The sequence below is a fragment of the Phacochoerus africanus genome, chromosome 1 (assembly GCF_016906955.1).
Source record: "Phacochoerus africanus isolate WHEZ1 chromosome 1, ROS_Pafr_v1, whole genome shotgun sequence".
NCBI classification, from domain to species: domain Eukaryota; kingdom Metazoa; phylum Chordata; class Mammalia; order Artiodactyla; family Suidae; genus Phacochoerus; species Phacochoerus africanus.
In genome coordinates, this window is record NC_062544.1 from 242,139,725 (window position 1) to 242,154,848 (window position 15,124).

A 15,124-nucleotide genomic window follows, 5' to 3' on the forward strand; every position below is an offset into this window, starting at 1 on the left:
AGCAGTGGTGTGTGAGCAACAATAGGTGGAGTTCAGTCACAGTGCCCTCCTGTGTGGTGCCCTCTGAGGTTATTGGCTTCTAGTGGTACTGGGCCATGCCCACCTCTGGAGTCAGAGATAAGTGCTGTGGTTTCCCACCACCACCTGTAGACCACACAGGAAGTACCCTATGCTGCTTAACCCACACAGGAGGTGCTACACAGTCTGCTTCTAGCTGCAGGGTCCAGGGAAGTGACAGTGATCAGGCATGTGGGTGATTCCTACTGTGTTTGGCAGTGGCAGCAGCAGGGCTGGTGTGTTCCCAGGGTAGTGAGAGAAACAACAGGCTGTGTTCAGTCACAGTGTCCTCCTCTGTGTTGCCCTCTGAGGTGATTGGGAGCTGAAAGTGTTACTTGTTCATGAATCCCTAGGATGGTGAGCCATGCCCACCTCTGGAGTCAGGGATAACAGCAATAGTCTGCTGCCAATACCTGTAGACCATGCAAGAAGCACCTTGTCCTACTTAGCTCATGCAGGAGGTGATGCACAGGCTGCTTCTAGTTTTAGGGTACTGGGAAGGGACACTGATCAAATGTCTGTATGTTGCCCAGAGTGTTTGACAGTGGCAGCAGCAGTAGCAGGGTGGATGTGTTCCCATGGGAGTGAGAGCAACAACAGCTGGTGCTCTGTAGCAATGCCTTCTTTTTTGCGACCTCTGAGGTGACTAGGGATGCAGTTAGAGCCCATTCACAGACCCCTACTGGCAGCAGGCTACGCCTCCCTCTGGTTTCTGAGATGATTGCTGTGGTTTGTCCCTGCCACCTGTAGATTGCCTAAGGAGCACCACATCACACTTAGCCCACCACTGCCTATAGCCCTAGTAAGAGGTGCCCAGCCACCTGTAGCCAATACAAGAAGTGCCTGGTCCCCTGTAGCTTGAGCAAGTGGCCTCTGCCACTCATAGCCTGTGCCAGAAGTGCCCCACCCTCTGAGAACCCATGCATACACAGGGAGATTCCTATGTCAGTCTGTTCCTCCTCTCCTCACCTTCTCCTCACAATGGTGGCTTGCTTCTCCTGAAGGCCGAGACCTCCTCCTGGTTCCTCCTGGTTCCCTCTGCTGTGGCATTCGCTCCCCAGCCCATAGCACACCATACCCCAGTCTGTGGCACACTGCTCCATAGCTCCTCAGGCTGCCTCCACACACCCAATCCTAGTTCTTTCCCTGGCACTGACCTCCAGAGCCTGAGTCTGTGCCAAGCCCCCACCAGAGCATATCAGGCTGTGGTATGCAGGTCGGTAGTGCAGATGATCTGTATGTTTCTCATTCTGCTTTGCTCTCCACAGTCCAACTGCTGTACATTTCTTGGTGATGTTGAGGTCCTCTATCTTGGCTGGCCCCCCTCTGGTGAGGTGTCTTCCCAGTGTGTGGGTTCCTCTTCTCTATCACAGCTCCCTCTCATGAATGCTAGCCCTGTCCTCATTCCTTTTTTCTCTCTCTCTTTTCTTTTTTTTCTTTTGTTCTACCCAGGTATGTCAAGGGTTTCTTGCCCTTTTGGAGGTTAAAGTTCTGTATCACATCGATAGATCTGTGAATATTGAAGGATCCTTGCATCCCTTGGATAAATCCTACTTGATCATGGTATATGATGTTTTAATGTATATTTGTATGTCGTTCGCTAATATTTTTTTGAGGATTTGTGCATCTATGTTCATCACTGATATTGACCTGTAATTTTCTTTTTTGTGGTATCTTTGTCTGATTTTGATATCAGAGTAATGTGGCTTCATAGAATGAGCTTGGGGATGTTCCTTCCTCTGCAATTTTCTGGATAAGTTTCAGAAGAAGAGGTGTTAACTTTTTGCTGAATGTTTGGTAGAACTCAGTAGTGAAGCCATCAGGTCCTGGACTTGTGTTTAGGGGAAGTTTTTTAATCATAGTTTCAATTTTAGCACTTACGATTTAGCACTTGCTATTTCTTTCCGGTTCAGTCTTAGTGGGTTTCACCTTTGTAAGAATTTGCCTGATTCTTCTAGTTCATCAATTTTATTGTCATACAGTTGCTTACAGTAGTCTCTTATGGTCCTTTTTATTTCTGCAGTGTCCATTGTAATTTCTTTTTCATTTCTAACTTTATCTATTTGAACTCTCTCCCTTTTTTTCTTGATGAGTCTGGCTAAAGGTTTATCAATTTTGTTGATCTTTTCAAAGAACCAACATCTGGTTTTATTGATCTTCTCAATTGTTTTCTTTGCCTCTACATTATATATAAATTTCTGCTCTAATCTTTATGATTTCTTTCTTTCTACTAATTTTGGGCTTTGTCTCTTTTTCCTTATCTAGATGTTTAAGGTGTAAGATTAGGTTATTTACTTGAGGTTTTTTTTTTTACTTTCCTGAGATAAGATTGTATTGATATAAACTTCCCTCTCAGAACTGCTTTTGCTGCATCTTATAGATTTTGGATTGTTTTATCTTCATTGTCATTTTATGTCTGTGTATTTTATTTTATGTGTTTTGTATTATTTCTGTGTTTTATGTATTTGTTTATATATTATGTATTATGTCTATGTATTGATTTTATATATGTCATTTTATGTCTATGTATCTTTTAATTTCCTCTTTGATTTCTTCAGTGATCCTTTCATTATTAGTAAATTGCTCAGCTTCCAAGGGTTTGTGTTTTTTGCTGTATTTTTCTTGCAGTTGATATCTAGTCTCATAGCATTGTGATCACAGAAAATGCTTGAAATAATTTCAATTCTGTAAATTTACCAAGGCTTGATCTATGGCCCAAGATGTGATCTATCCTGGAGAATGTTACATGTGCTGCTTTGGGGTGAAAAGTTCTATAGCTATCAGTTTGGTCTCATGTATCATTTAAGGCCTGTGTTTCCTTGTTGATTTTCTGTCTTGATGATCTGTTCATTGCTTTAACTTGGGTGTTAACATCTCCACTAGTATTGTGTTACTGTTAATTTCCTGTTTTATGGCTGTTAGCAGTTGCCTTATATGTTGTGCTGCTCCTATGTTGGGTGTAGATATATTTAAAATCATTATTTCTTCTTCTTGTCTTGATCCTTTGATCATTATGCAATTTCCTTCTTTGTCACTTGTGACCTTCTTTATTATAAAATCTATTTTGTCTAATATGAGTAATGCTACTCCTGCTTTTCTGTAATTGCCATTTGCATGCAATATATACTTCCCTCCCCTCAATTTAATTCTGTATGTGTCCTTAGATTTCAAGTGGGTCTCATTCAGCATATTTATAGGTCTTGTTTTTGAATCCATTCAGCCAGTTTTTTTTTTAATCCATTTATGTCATTTTGGATAAGTATGTACTTATTGTCATTTACCTAATTTTAGGGGGCATTGATATTTTGGGTCTTTTTTCTTCCCTTTTTTTTTCTTGTCTTTTCTTTTGATTTGCTGACCTTATTTAGTATTATGTTTATCTTCTTTCTTCTTTTTATATGTATTTTCAGTATAGTTATTTGATTTGTGGTTCCCGTTACACTTTTATATGCCCACTTATATGTGTGCAGAATGTTTCTGCTTGCTGGTCTCTTAATTTCAAATGTATTTTCAATGTTCTGCATTTGTTCTCTCTTCTCATGCTTGCTAGTTTAGATACCATATTTGTCGATGGGACATTTCCTACTTTTGTATTATATTTGCCTTTACTACTGAGGTTTTTCATTTGTAATATTCTTGTTTCTATTTGTGGCTTTTCCTTTTCTGCTTAGAGAATTTCCTTTAGTAGTTGATGTAGAGCTGGTTTGGAGGTGCTGAATTTCCTTAGCTTTGGCTTGTCAGTAAAGCTTTTGATCTCTCCATCAAATCTGAATGAGAGCTTTATTCTTTAGAGTATTCTTGGTTCTAGGTTCCTCCTCATCATCACTTCAAATATATTTTTCACTCCCTTTTTCCTTGTACAGTTTCTGCTCTAAGATCACCTGTTATCCTTATGGGGATTCCCTTATATCTGATTCACTGCTTCTCCCTTGTGACCCTTAATCTTTTTCTTTGAACTTAATTTTTGTCAGTTCAATTAGTATGTGTTTTGCTGTATTTCTTTGGATTTATTTTCTATGGAATTCTCTGTGCTTCTTCCACTTGAGTAAGTGTTTCCTTTCCCATATTTGGGAAAATTTCAATTATAATCTCTTGAAATAATTTCTCTAGCCCTTTCTCTCTCTCATCTCCTTCTTGAACCTCTGTGATGCAGAATGTTGGTACATTTAATGTTGTCCCAGAGGTCTCTTAGACTCTCCCCATATTTTTCATTCTTTTTTTCTATATTCTTTTATGTAGCAGTGATTTCCACCACTCTGTATTCCACCTCACTTATTTGTTCTTCTGCCCCCATTAACCTGCTATTGGTTTCATCTAGATTGTTTTTCATTTTATGCATTGCGCTATTCATCTTGCTCTTTAAATCCTCTAGCTCTTGAATAAATATTTATTTTAAGATTTCCATCTGTGTCTCCATTCTTTTTCCAAGATCTTGGATCATCTTTACAATCATCACTCTGAACTCTTTTTCAGGTAAGTTGCCTATGTCCTCATCATTTAGTGTTTTTTGTATCTTGTTCCTTTGTCTGAAAGCTGGTTCTTTGTCCTCTTATAGTGGCCTCCTTTGTGTTTATCATTGCCTTGTCAGTTAGTATATAGAAGTCAAAGCAGGTGCCCTGTCCTGGAGTTCTCAGGGGCGGTAACCATTCACATGTACCCAGAGAATGTGCCAGGAGCATCAGTATCACACTTCTCCTGTAGCTGGGTAGTTGCAAGGGATAGAGTCTGTGAGTCAGGGGGCAGTGTTTCACCATTCACAGGATTGCTTTTGTAGCTCACAGGGGTTGCAGTGTCTCTCCCTACTAGCAGGTAGCTTTGAGGGCTATTTTTCATAGCTTGCAATGTCAGCAGTTTCTCCCGCTGCCTCTTCCTTTTCTGAGAAGGTGCTAAGGACTGCTCTCTGTAGGTATAGGAGCAGGTGCTACTGTTCTGTCAGCATTCCCCTTGCTTGAACACTCTAGTATTTTCTCTCTAAAGGCACAAATGTCAGAGGATTCTCCCTAACTGTTGCTAAAAGGCTCTCACTGTAGCTGAAGGATGTGTATTTATGGCATTCCTTCCCCTGTCTTTCTGCTGCTAGGAATGCCCTCCGTAGCCCTGCTGATTGGAATGTGGGTTAATGGGCCTCACCCAGCTTCCTTGGTGTAGAACAAGTGCCACTGACATGGGCCTTCACATGGCCACTGGCAAGGGTCCTGTATCTTGTACTTTTCCCCAGATGGGCAGCCCACAGCTCTGTCAGGGGGTGTGCACTGGCATCCCTCTTGTGGGAATGGTCACTACCACCAGCAGCTCTTCTGACGCTGATCGGTCACTGCTGGCATGAGCCTCTGCAGATTCTCTGGGTGGAGCTGAGACACCTGTGTTTTCCCTGATCTCTTGGGGAATGGACATCACCACTGGGAGCTCTCCTGGTGCAGATTGGGCTCCACTAGCATGGGGGCCACCAGCAGGCACCAGGAACATGTGTTATTCCCCTAGGTAGTTATTCCACACCCTCTGGATGTGGCTGCATCCCATCTACTGCTAGGCAGCTCTACTGCCAAGTGGTTCCCCAAGCTGAAGCAGAGAGTATCCTGCAGCTTGAGAAAGTGAGTGTAGGGAACATGGCTGCAGTAGTGGATCCCACCCCTTCCTCCTAACACCCCCAAACAATGCCATCTAGTCTCTAAGCCCAACTAGGTTTCCTCTACTTGGATGCTCTCCATTGTGGTTTCCCTGTGTTCTAGTTCTCCAGGCTGTTTCCAGCCAACCTTGTTTTTTTCCCACATAGCTGGCCCCAACTCCCTCTTTGGGTCTGATATCTAAGGCCAAAATTTTAGTTCCAAACACCTGCTGGCACCCACCTCACTATGGTTGCCCATTGCCTGTAGCAGTGACCATTTGTGGAGAACTGTCTCCTTTTTAACTGCTTCACACCATTTGGCTAGAGTTCCTCCTCAATTCTTGGCTGATCTCACTGGAGGGAGAACTTCTTGGGCTGCAGGAGATATTACTCTTTCCAGCTCCCTCCTGGAAGAACAGGTCCCATCTCATTTCCTTTCACTTATTTTTCTCTAGTTCTTCTTCATTCTTATGTCCTATTTGGTTTTTTAATGCTTTTCTTGTTCTATCATAATCTTGAAGTCTTTTGTCAATTTTTCACAAATTTTCCACATGTAGCTGTATTTTCAATGTATTTGTGTGAGTAGGTGAGACTTATATCCTGTTGCTCCTCCAAATTAGAGCCCCCTCCTCTAATCATACATGATTTTAATGAGGCAAAAAATTCTAGATTCTCTTAAGGAACCAATCCCAATAAAAATTTTCCTCCTCATGCACTCTTCAGCTCACATTCCAAACTTATATCAAACTTCCAACTTTAAGCTAAAAATTGATGAGAAATCTTACTAAGCAAAGATCAAGGGTGAAGCAAAGAAAAAAAAAAAAAGACCAAGTACATCAGTGAGAAGTGGCCCAGATGAGTGCTTTCCAAATTTTAATGCCTATGGATGTCCTGGAAATTTGTTAAAATGCAGATTCCATTTCAGATACATGTTTAAGATGGTGGAATAGAAGGACTGCAGCTCACCTTCTCTCATAAATACAACAAAATTATAACCAAATGCTAAATAACCTTCAACCAAAGATATCCTATTCTAGAAGACAAAGAGGAGGCCACACCAAGAGGTAGGAGGGGGCATTATACAACATAAGCAACCCCATACCTGCTGGCTGGGCAGCCCAAATCCTGGAAAGTGACTGTGTCATAGGGACTCACCTACAGGAGTGAGAGTTCTCAGCTCCACGTTGGGTCCTCAGGCCTGGGAATCTGGCATTGGGAGAAAGAGCCCCCAGAGCATCTGGCATTGAAGTCCAGAGGGGCTTATGCACAGGAGCTCCATGTGACTGGGAGAAATGGAGAACCCATTCTTGAAAGGCACACACAGTATTTCATGTGCATGGGGTCCCAGGGCAAAGCAGAGGCTCCATAGGAATGTGGATCAGACCTGACTACAGTTCTTGGAGGCTCTCCTGGGAAAACAGGGGGTGACTGTGGATCATTGTGGGGGAAGGGCATCAAAGGCAAAGCTCAGGAATGTTCATCAGCATATGTTCTTCTAGAGGTGGCCATTTTGGGAAAACCTTGCCCCACCCTTCAACTCTGAGAACCCCCAGGCCAAACGATAATCCAGGTAGAATCACAGCCCCACCCATCAGCAAACAGGCTGACTAAAGACACCCTAGGAACACAGCCACATCTAATCTCACCCAGAGACAAAGCTCCACCCACCAGAGGTAGAGGAATCAGCCCCACCTACCAATGGGCAGGCAGCAGTCCCTCCCATCAGGAAGTCTACAGCAAACCCCTGTACCAGGTTCAGCCATAAGGGGGGCAGACATCAGAAGTGAGAGAGGTTACAACTCTATTGTCTGTTAAATGGAGACAAATCTGAAAACATATAAAAATGAAAATGCAGAGAACTATAACTCAGATAAGGGAGCAAGAAAAAACTCAGGAAAACAGCTAAGTGGTCTGGAGATTATCAGCCTCGTGGAAAAAGACTTTAGGCTGATGATAGTAAAGGTGATGCAGGACATTGGAAACAGACTGGAGGCAAAGACTGGTCATTTACAGCAACACTGAGCAAAGACATACAAGATTTAAAACTTAAGCAAGCAGAGATGCAAAATACAATAACTGAAATAAAAAATTCTTTAGAGGGAACCAAATCAGAATACAGGATGCAGAAGAACAAATAAGTGAGGTGGAGGAAAGACCAGTGGAAATTACTGATGTAGAAGAGAAAAGAGAAAAAAGATTGAAATGAAATGGAAACAGTCTAAGAGATCTCTTGGACAACACTAAATGCACCAACATCCGTATTGTAGGGGTACCAGAAGGAGAAGGGAGAGAGAAAGGGACAGACCAAAGATTTGAAGCAATAGTAGCCAAAAACTTCCCTAACATGGGAAAGGAACCACTCACTCAAATCCAGGAAGCACAACAGGTACCATATAAAATAAACCCAAGGAGGACCACTCCAAGACACATATTAAAACTGTCCAAAATTAAAGACAAAGGGAAAATGTTTGAAGGATGCTATAACATACAAAGGAACCCTGATTAGGTTATCAGCAGATTTTTCAACAGAAACTCTGCAGTCCAGAAGGGAGTGACAGGATATAGTTAACATGATGAAAGGAAAAAAGCCAGTCAAGATTATTTAACCCATCAAGGCTCTCATTCAGATTTGAAGGAGAAATCAAAAGCTTTACAGATAAGCAAAAGCTAAGAGAATGCAGCAACACTAGACCAGCTTTACAACAAATACTAAAAGAACTTCTCTAGGCAGAAAAGAAAAGGCCACAACTAGAAACAAAAATACCGCAAGTGACAGGGCTCACCTGTAAAGGCATATATACAGTAAAGGTAGGAAATCATCCATGCATAGATATGCTGCCAAAATCTGAAATTGTGAGAAGAGAAGGGTCCAAATGCAGGACAATGGAGATGCACTTGCAAATAAGAGACCAACAACTTAAAACAATCTCATATTTAAATATATCTCATATAGTCTCTTCAATCAAAACTTCAGAGTAACTGCAAACCTAAAATCTACAATTGATGCACAAACAAATAAGAAAAATCAATTCAAATACAACACTGAAGATAGTCATCAACCAAAGACGAGAGAACAAGAGAAGAAGGGAAGAAAAAACAGCAGCAAAAACAAACCCAAAACACTTAATAAAATGGCAATGAGAATATACATATCAATAATTACCATAAATGTAAATTGACTAAATGCCCCAACCAAAAGACACAAACTGGCTGAATGGATACAAAGTAAGATTCATATATATGCTGTCTTCAAGAGACCCACTTCACTTCTAGGGACACATACAAATTGAAGGTGAGTGGAGGGGAAAAATATTGCATGCAAATGGGAATCAAAAGAAATCTGGAGTAGCAATAATCATATGTGACAAAATAGACCTTAAAATAAAGAATATTATAAGAATCAAGGAAGGGCATTACATATTGATCAAAGGATCAATCGAAGAAGAAGAGGTACAAATTGTAAATATATATGAAACCAACATAGGATCATCTCAATATGTAAGGTAACTGCTAACAACCTTAAAAGGAGAAATTAAAAATAACACAGTAATAGTGAGGGACTTTAACACCCCATGTTCAGCAATGGTCAGATCATCCAGACAGAAAATCAACAAGGAAACACAGGCCTTAAATGACACATTAGACCAGATGGACTTAACAGATATTTATAGAACATTCCAACCAAAATAAGCAGTATACGCATTCTTTCAAGTGCACACGGAATAATCTCTAGGATTGATCACATTCTGGGCTGCAAACCAAGCCTTGGTAATTTTCAGAAAATTGAAATCATATCAAGCATCTTTTCTGACCACAACACTGTATGACTGGAAATCAACAACAAGAAAAAAAAACTGCAAAAAACACAAAAACGTGGAGACTAAACAACATGCTACTAAGCAACAAATGGATCACTGAAGAAATCAAAGAGGAAATGTAAAAATACCTAGAAGCAAATGTCAATAATATACAATGCTCTAAAACCTGTGGGATGTGGAAAAATCAGTTCTAGGAGGCAAGTTTATAGCAATACAAGCCTACCTCAGGAAACAAGAAAAAGCTCAAATAAACAAGCTAACTTTACATCTAAAGCAGCTAGAGGGAGAAGAGATAAGACCCAAAGTTAGCAGAAGGAAAGAAATCATAAGGATCAGAGAGAAATCAATGAAATAGAAATGAAGAAAACCATAGAAAAGATCAATGAAATGAAAAGCTGGCTCTTTGAAAAGGTCAACAAAATCAATAAATATTTAACCAGACTTATCGAGAAAAAAAGAGAGAGAGCTAAAATCAGTAAAATTAGAAATGAAAAAGGAGATTTAACAACAGACACCACAGAAATACAAAGGATCATAAAAGACTACTACATGCAACTGTATGCCAATAAAATGGAAAACCTGGAAGAAATGGACAAATTCTTAGAAAAGTACATCTTCCAACACTAAACCAAGATGAAATAGAAAAGATGAACAGACCAGACACAAGTACTGAAATTGAAACGATGATTAAAAAATTTCCAAGAAACAAAAGTCCAGGACCAGATGGCTTCACAGGTGGATTTTACGAAACATTTAGAGAAGGGCTAACACTTCTCCTTCTGAAACTATTCCAGAATATTGCAGAGGAAGGAACACTCACAAACTCATTCTATGAGGCCACAATCACCCTGATACCAAAACCAAAGATACTACCAAAAAAGAAAATTACAGGCCAATTTCACTGATGATTATAGTTGCATAAATTTTCAACAAAAATACTAGCAAAGTGAATCAACAATACTTTCAAAGGATTGTACATCATGGTGAAGTGGGATTTATCCCAGGGATGCAAGGATTCTTCAATATCCACAAATCATTCAGTGTGATACACTGCATTAACAAACTGGAGAATAAAAACCATATGATCCTCTCCATAGATCCATAAAAAGCCTTTGACAAAATCCAACACCCACTTCTGATAAAAACCATCCAGAATGTAGGCACAGAGGGAATCTACCTCAGCATAATAAAGGCCATGTATGACAAACCCAGAGATAACATCATTCTCAATGGTGAAAAGCTGAAAAAAAATCCCACTGAGATCAGGAACAAGACAAGGATGTCCACTCTCACCACTTCTATTCAACATAGTTTTAGAAGTTCTAGCCACGGCAATCAGAGAAGAAAAAGAAATCAAGGGAATCCAAATTGGAAATGAAGAAGCAAAATAATCACAATTTGCAGATGATACGATATTTACCCAGATTCAATTTCAGTAAGTCTGAATGAGGCCTGAGGGTCTTTATTTCTAAAAAGTGATGGCTCTGGGCACTTGACACTCACAGGCCTTTATCATTGGAGGACCTATGTTGTCAGAGTGCCTAGAGCATTGGAGTAACATAAACTGGTAAATGTAGCAGGCTCACAATGCAAGAAGCAAGGATAAACCAGATGGTGTCATCGAGGCCAACATGGGTGGGATCACAAAGGACCTTGGCTAAATCAGGGACCTTATTCTTTGCCCAAATTTGAAGGTATTGAGGGATTTTGAAAATTGTTGGAACATAACTATATTTACCTTTCTGCATCAAGAAAATAATTGGTCAGTGATTTTGATCTGGAAAATAAAAATTAGCTTATTTCTGACATTTTGATTGATATCTGAAGATTCAAAAAAAATGTTAATCTACACTTAAGATTTGATGGGCAAGATTGGAAAAAATCAAATAGCACATTTTTGATAGACTGATTAATTGATTCCCACTTCCCCAAAAATTTTGTTGGTGAAAGCCAAAGTCGAGGAGAAAAAATAAATGACATGGTAAAATGGAAGTCACAGTGAAACTTAACAGAAAAGTGAAGAAAACAGTATATTGTGCATAGGTAGTTTCAAGATTTCCAAACTTGACAAATCTGCTGCCAGTTTTAACTGTGTATAATTATCCCCTAGATACTGTTGCCTATCTATGAGTACAAAGGTCTGCATTGCTGCCTGGACTTCGGGTAGTATTTTCCATTCTAGTCATTTATTTAGAGGTGGGTTGTGATATCCCATTATGGTTTTCACTTTCTTTTCTCTGATGGCACATTACATAAAAGTCTTATTTGCATTATTCTTGAATACCAGTCAGCTTCCTTTTCTAGCCACTTTTGCAGTCAGTTAGTGGGCTCAGGAATAAAGTATCTGTGACAGTAGGGATGGATGTTATGCATCACCTTACTACATGGACTTCTGTTAAGTATGCCCAAATTGCCTATAGCCATTGCTGAGTGCTCAGTCTGCCAGGATAAAAATAACCTTAAGTCACTCATAAGCACTGTTCATTAAGTGATTAGCCACCTACCAGGTGATAGGTAATTACACTGGACAGTTTCTGTCTTAGTAGTATTTTGTTCTTTCTGAAATAGACACCTGTCCTAAATATCGATTGTATTCCCTATAGTCAGTGCTTCTTGGACTTATCAGAATTCCTTATCCACTATCATAGTATTCCACACAGCATTGCTTCTCATCAGGGAATTCACTTCTCAGCAAAAGAAGTGCAGTAGTGGGCTCATGATTAAAGGATTCACTAGTCTTACCCTGTTGCCTACCAGTCTCAGGCAACTTGTTACATAGAATTGGGTGGGAAAGCTTCTTAAAGACTTATTTACAGAAGAACTAGATGGAAACATCTTGCAGAGTTAGGGTTCTCTAGAAGTCTTCTTATTTCTGAATCAGAATTTAGCATAAGGCACTTTTTCTCCCAGAGACAGGTTCCTTGAGTCCAGAGGTAAAGAGGTAGAAATGAGAGCGGCATCACTCACTATTATCTCTAGTAACCCTCTAGCATAATTTTGGCTTTATGTTCCTTTCATCTTATGCTTTGATGACCTTAATGTCTTAGGAACGGAGGGTGAAATATTCCCATCAGGACACAACAATGTGTCCTGATTGAGATGGGAGTTAACACTGCTACCAGGCCACTTTGAGCTCCTCATTCCTATGAATCATATGCAAAGAGGGGAGTTACTGTGCATTCTGTGCTGAGTGATCTTGACTACCAAGGGGAAAATGTAGTACTATGACACAATGGAGAGAAGGATAAGTCTGTCTAAAATTCAGATTATTGGGGGCTGTTCTTACTAGTGCTATTCCCTATGATTAAGGTTAATGGCCGACTTTAACAAATCAATCAAGCAGGACTTATATTGGCCAGATGGTTTGCAAATGAATTTTGGGTCACCCCACCAGGTAAAGCACAGTAACTAGCTGCAGCACTTCCTGAAAGAAAAGGGAATTCGGATTGTGTAGTAGAAGTAGGTAGTTATAAATACGATATGATCAGTCACAGATGTGAAGACTGTAATTGTCATGAGCATTTCCTTCTTAATTTGGTAAAAATACATTTTGTATATGTGTGTGTGTGTGAGCCTGAGTATATAGCTGATGTGTTTTATTTTCACTAGTATTACCTTATTATGTAATGTAAAATATATTGACTATATATGGTAGTAATTAAGCATTGTTAATTTATATCATAGTGTTTATCATTTATTTTTATTTTTTAATTTATTTTTTTCCCACTGCACAGCAAGGGGATCAAGTTATCCTTACATGTATACATTTTTCCCCACCCTTTTTTCTGTTGCAATGTGAGTATCTAGACATAGTTCTCAATGCTACTCACCAGGATCTCCTTGTAAATCTATTCTAAGTTGTGTCTGTATATCATAGTGTTTAAGATATAAAATGTCAAGTAGAAGATTAAATGTCTTTCAAGGATTTATCTAATCTTGGAAAATTTAATGCATTTTCTTGTGTGCACAGCATATATGTCACATGCTAGTTGGAGCTGTGAGCTTGCTATTGTCATTATTTGGAGATTAGCCATGAATTGGGAATTGTGTATGGGTGCCAAGTTGACAAGGTTGGATTTATGATGATTCATTTTAATGTGTCAAATTTGGCTGGGGAAAAAACATGTCCAGATATCTTGAAAAACATCATCTCTGGGTCTATCTGTGAGGCTGTTTCCAGAAGTGACTAGCATGGAATTGGTAGCCTGAGTAAAGTCTATGGCTCTCTTCAATGTGAGGGGGCATCATGCAATGTGATGAGAGGCTGAGCTGAACAATAGCAACAGCAATAACAACAATAACAAAACAGTGGATGGTTGAAATTGCTTTCTGCTTGGGTCATAGACACAGTATTCCCATGCTCTTGGTGATTTTGGTTCTCAAGACTTCAGACTCAGTCAGAAATCTATACTATTGGCTCTATTGTCTCAGTCCTTTGCATGTGACACCTCCTGCCCTGGGTCTCCTGCTTACAGAAGGAAAATTCTCAGCGTCATAATTGCATAAGTCAATATCTTAAAATAAAAATCTTTATATCAATACAGATTTATTTATTTATTTATCTGTCTTTTTGCCTTTTTCTAGGGCCACTCCTGTGGCATATGGAGGTTCCCAGGCTAGGGGTCTAATTAGAGCTCTAGCCGCAGGCCTATACCAGAGCCACAGAAATGCAGGGTCCGAGCTGTGTCCACGACCTACACCACAACTCACAGCAATGCTGGATCCTTAACCCACTGAGCAAGGCCGGGAATCAAACCCTCAGCCCCATAGTACCTAGTCAGTTTTGACAACCACTCTGCCATGACAGGAACTCCTGATACAGATTTATTTTTAAAGATCTAGGAAGTACCCTTTGTGGCTCAGCAGGTTAAGAACCTGACATAGTGTCCATGAGCATGTGGGTTCTATTTCTGGCCTCTCTCAATGGGTCTAGGATCCAGCATTACTGTGGCTATGGCATAGGCCTGCAGCTGAATCTCCAATTTCACCCCTGGCCCAGGAACTTCCATATGCCACAGATGCAGCTATAAAAAGAAAAAAATAATAAAAATCTATATCTATATCCACCTTCTCTCTCTCTCTCTTTATATATATTGGATCTGATATTCCAGACAACCTTATGCTAATATAAAAATTTGCTGTATGTTTAAGTTCCTGCTTTATATTGAAAGCTCGAGGGAAATATCATGATGCTACAGATAGCTATTTCTCTCACTAATGTATTATATAGAAGGTGCCTTCTCAGAAGAAGTAAACATCATATTATTGTAGTATTTGGTATAAGAAATAGTATCTGCTATAAGAAATTTCATTGAGAACTATGACCTAAAAGTCGATACAGATTGACAATTGTTTTTTAAATGAACTGAAGTGTAATTCATTCACCTTACTCAAATGAGAAAGTGGAATTGATTGGCTATCATTACCTTCAATCATGGTTCCCCAGGGAAAGTTTTAAAATGTCTGCAATTTGTCAGTCTTTGAAAGAGATGCTGCATTGAAATCTACATCCAGCTGCCCCAAACAGGGAAGAAGGACAAAACAAAGGGTGGAGGCCTTTAAAATTTTTGCATACTACTGTTTAATTAGAGGATAGAGAATATATATAAAAACTCCATTTGACTGGTCTCTAAATAGCTTAATA